This window comes from Nicotiana attenuata, unplaced genomic scaffold (genome assembly GCF_001879085.1).
Source record: "Nicotiana attenuata strain UT unplaced genomic scaffold, NIATTr2, whole genome shotgun sequence".
Classification (NCBI taxonomy): Eukaryota; Viridiplantae; Streptophyta; class Magnoliopsida; order Solanales; family Solanaceae; genus Nicotiana; species Nicotiana attenuata.
Genome location: NW_017675323.1, coordinates 18,112 through 22,912, shown reverse-complemented (window position 1 = coordinate 22,912; position 4,801 = coordinate 18,112).

The following is a 4,801-nucleotide window of genomic DNA, read 5'->3' as shown; positions in this document are numbered from 1 at the left end:
GCATGCAATGGCGGTGATTACAAGAAACGGTCGAGGTGGTGATGTGAATGCCTCCGAGCAAAAGGAAATTGTGAGTGATGAAGTTGAGGTGCAAGATGATGTTATCCCTATAGTTGATGAGAAAGTGAGTGAAGAGAACTTGAATGTAGAAGTGAGAATTGATATTCATGATAATAAGGTGGAGACTCAAAATGACGTGAACCCGTCTAGGGAACACGTAATAGACATGCCGGAAACGGTTGTGCCCAAGGCTAAGGCTCCTTTGCCAAGGCCTCCTCCACCTTATCCTCAAAGACTTGCGAAGCAAAAGAATGAAAACCAATTTAAGAAGTTTATTGAGATGATGAAAAGCTTGTCAATCAATGTTCCTTTGGTGGAAGCTCTTGAGCAAATTCCGGTTTACGCCAAGTTCATGAATGACTAAAAAGAGATCTATGGATTGTGAGACCATCAAAATGACTCACCAAGTAAGTGCAATTGTGCACTCGATGGCTCCAAATCTTGAAGATCCTGGCGCTTTCACCATTCCATGTACCATTGGGAGTGCAAGTTTTGCAAAAGCATTGTTTGATTTGGGAGCAAGTATCAATTTGATGCCTTAATCTGTGTTCAAAACATTGGGTATTGGTCAACCGAGAGCTACTTCAATGAGATTGCAAATGGCGGATAGAACTATGAAGAGGCTGCTTGGTATTATTGATGATGTTCTTGTCCGGGTGGACAAATTTATCTTGCCTGTTGATTTTGTGATTCTTAACTGCGAAGTCGACTATGAGGTGCCTATAATTTTGGGAAGACATTTCCTTGCAACTGGGAAGGCATTGGTTGATGTGGAAGCAGGGGAACTCATCTTCCAGGTGGGTGGTGAAAAAGTGGTCTTTCATGTGTGCAAATCAATAAGGCAACCGAATAGTACTGAAGTGTGCTCTTTTGTGGACCTTGTCACGAAGGTGATAGTTGATGATACTAGTGCCATGATCAATATGGAGGATCCTTTAGAAGCGGTATTGTTGAACCTTGATGTGAATGAGGATGAAGGAAGGGTGGAGTGTGTCAATGCTTTGCATGGTATGGGCTCTTATTCTTATGAGCCCCGTAAGCTCTCTATGGATCTTGAGAACAGAAAAACTCCCCCAACAAAGCCCTCAATTGAGGAACCTCCCGTTCTGGAGTTCAAGCCTTTGCCTTCACACCTCAGGTATGAATTCTTGGGCCCTAGTTCAACTTTGCCTGTTATTCTTTCTTCTTGTCTTACTAACATGCAGGTAGATGCCACATTGGCGGTGCTCCAAAGACGGAAGAAGGCAATTGGATGGACTCTACCTGATATTAGGGGAATAAGCTCCGCCTTTTACATGCACAAGATTATACTTGAAGATGATGCTAAGTCCTCCGTGGAACATCAAAGGAGGTTGAACGAGGCTATGCAATAGGTTGTCAAAAAGGAGGTGATCAAGTGGCTTGATGCAGGGGTTATGTACCCCATCTCGGATAGTTCTTGGACTTCACCGGTGCAGTGTGTGCCGAAGAAGGGTGGTATGACCTTGGTTACCAATGAGCAAAATGAGTTAATTCCTACCAGGACCGTCACCGGATGGCAGGTGTGCATGGAATACCGCAAGCTGAATAAAGTGACCCGAAAGAATCATTTTTCATTGCCCTTTCTTGACCAAATGCTAGATAGACTTGTTGGGCGTGCCTTCTACTGTTTTTTGGATGGGTACTTAGGTTACAACCAGATATTGATTGCTTCGAAAGATCAGGAGAAAACCACATTCACATGCCCGTACGGGACCTTTGCATTTTCCAGGATGCCTTTCGGTTTGTGTAATGCACCGGCCACTTTCCAGCAGTGCATGGTGGCTATATTTACCAACATGGTAGAGGATTTCTTGGAAGTGTTCATGGATGATTTCATCGTTGTGGGTGACTCCTTTGATGAGTGTTTGAAAAATCTTGACAAAGTGTTGGCTCGGTGTGAAGAGACAAATCTTGTTCTCAACTGGGAAAAATGCCACTTCATGGTCAAGGAAGGCATTGTCCTCGGCCGTAAGATCTCAAAGAACGAAATAGAGATGGATAAGGCTAAGATCGAAATGATTTCAAAGCTTCCTCCTCCTACTTCAGTCAAGGGGGTTAGGAGTTTTCTTGGGCATGCGAGGTTTCTAACAAAGATTCATCAAGGACTTTTCTAAGGTAGTGAATACTTTGTGCAAACTATTGGAAAAGGATGTAAAGTTCGTGTTTAATGAGGAATGCATGAAAGCTTTTGAACTTCTCAAGTACAAATTGACAACCACTCCTATCATAACCGCACCCAATTGGAGCTTACCTTTAGAGCTCATGTGTGAGGCAAGTGATGTTGCGGTGGGAGCGGTCTTAGGTCAAAGAATAAACAAGATGTTTCACCCGGTGTATTATGCAAGCAAAACAATGAATGATGCTCAAGTGAATTACACGGTGACGGAAAAAGAGTTGTTAGCAATTGTGTTTGCAATGGAGAAATTTAGGCCTTATCTCATGGGGGCCAAGGTGATAGCTCATACAGACCATGCAGCACTCCGCTACTTGATGACAAAGAAAGATTCCAAGGCTCGATTGGTGAGATGGGTTCTATTGCTTCAAGAGTTTGACCTTGAGATTGTTGATGGAAAGGGTGTGAAAACCAAGTGGTGGACAACTTGTCCCGCTTGGAGGAGGATGGGAGGCCCCTTGATGGCCTGAAAATTAATGATTCATTCCCTGATGAGCAACTCCTCTCGGTATCTGTGAATGGCATGCCTTGGTTTGCGGATGTTGCCAACTTTCTTGTGACCGGTATTGTCCCGTGTGAGCTCTCTTCTAACCAAAGGAAGAAGCTTAAACGGGAGAGTTTGGACTACTATTGGGATGAGCCTTACTTGTTCAAAATCTGTAATGATGGTGTGATCCGGAGATGTGTTCCGGAAGAGGAGCAAATGAGTATTCTAGAGGCTTATCATTCCTCTCCCTACGGTGGTCGTCATGGTGGGGCGAGGACAGCTTCAAAGGTGCTTAGTTGTGGGTTTTTTTGGCCTACTCTTTACAAGGATGCGGGTGAGCTTGTAAAGAGATGTGATGAGTGTCAGAGAGCAGGTGGAATTTCAAAGAAGGATGAGATGCCTCTCGACACTATTCTTGAGGTTGACATATTTGATGTTTGGGGCATTGATTTCATGGGACCCTTTGTGAGTTCTTGTGGCAACACATACACTCTGGTGGCCATTGATTATGTTTCAAAGTGAGTCAAGGCAGTAGCTTTACCCAACAACGAGGCCTGGAGTGTGGTGGCTTTTCTCAAGAAGAGTATCTTTACTCTGTTTGGCACTCCTAGAGCTATCATCAGTGATGGGGGTTCTCATTTCTACAATAAGGCATTTGACACTTTGCTTGCAAAGTATGGTGTCAATCACAAGGTCTCTATCCCTTACCATCCTCGGGCTAGTGGGCAAGTTTAAGTCTCCAACAGGGAGATCAAGATCATATGTCAAAGACGGTGAATGCAAATAGGACCGACTGGTCATAGAAACTGGATGATGCTTTGTGGGCTTACAGGACTGCTTACAAGACTACGATTGGTATGTCTCCGTACCGGTTGGTGTTTGGGAAAGCTTGCCATCTCCGGGTTGAGTTAGAGCACAAGGCAATGTGGGCTTTGAGGAAGCTAAATCTTGAATGGGATATTGCAGCAAATCTCCGTGTGGAGCAACTCAATGAGCTTGATGAGTTCCGGTTTTATGGTTACTCCAGTGCATCCTTGTATAAGGACAAGATGAAGTACTTACATGACAAGTATGCTCGTAGCAAGGAGTTCAAAGTGGATGATTTTCTTCTCTTGTTCAACTCCCGGTTACAACTGTTTCCGGGAAATCTCAAGTCAAAATGGAGTGGACCTTTTGAGGTGGTGCTTGTGACTCTGTTTGGTGCCCTTTATTTGAAACACAAAAATAGTGAAATCTTCAGAGTTAATGGGCACAGAGTCAAGCACTATCTCGGCAGGTTTGATGACAGCCACGTGGTGGCAATGATTCATCTCAAGTGATTGATGGTAACCTGTGTCGTGCCGCGACGTTAAACAGGCGCTTCTTGGGAGGCAACCCATGTGTTTTCTTCTTTTTTGATTTTCTTTGTAGTTAGGATTTTTGGTGAGCTAACTGGTTGTGAGATGTGTGTAGGGATGTTGCAGTGCAGGTCAAGCTGGAAATATTTCACTCTCTGAAGTTTGAACCGCAGCCGTGCTCCATTTTTCGCGGTCCGCGGTGGCCTTTTCGCTGAGGCGAGATCTGATCGCGGTCAGCGGTGCAAAAAAGTCCAAAATGGGGGTTCTTTGAAGTTCCAACCGCGCCCGCGGTACATTCTTCGCGGTCAGCGGTGGCTTACCGCTGCCGCATTGCTTTTCCCGCTCTCAGCGGTGGTCTCAGTAAAGTAGCCCTTCAATTCTTCACAAGCGCGGACCGCGGTGATTTACCGCGGCCGCGGTAGGTAAGATCGTGTGGGCCCCTGTGTATTTTCTATAAATAGGCGGTCATAAGGCCTTTTACCTTTTTTGCCCATTTCACTCTCAAACTCAATTTCACCGTTCACTCCATGCCCTAAGCTGCACACACACAAGATTTAGAGTCCATTTCCATTGCACATTTCACATCTGGTAATTTCATTTCCCTCATTAGTCTTCAATTTTGAACTTGTTGTTATTTTACCTGTTAGTTTTTACTTTTTCTTCCGCTTTTCTTTTAATTTTAACCTAGGGATGTTTAATGTTAATTAGGCTAGGCTTCATATA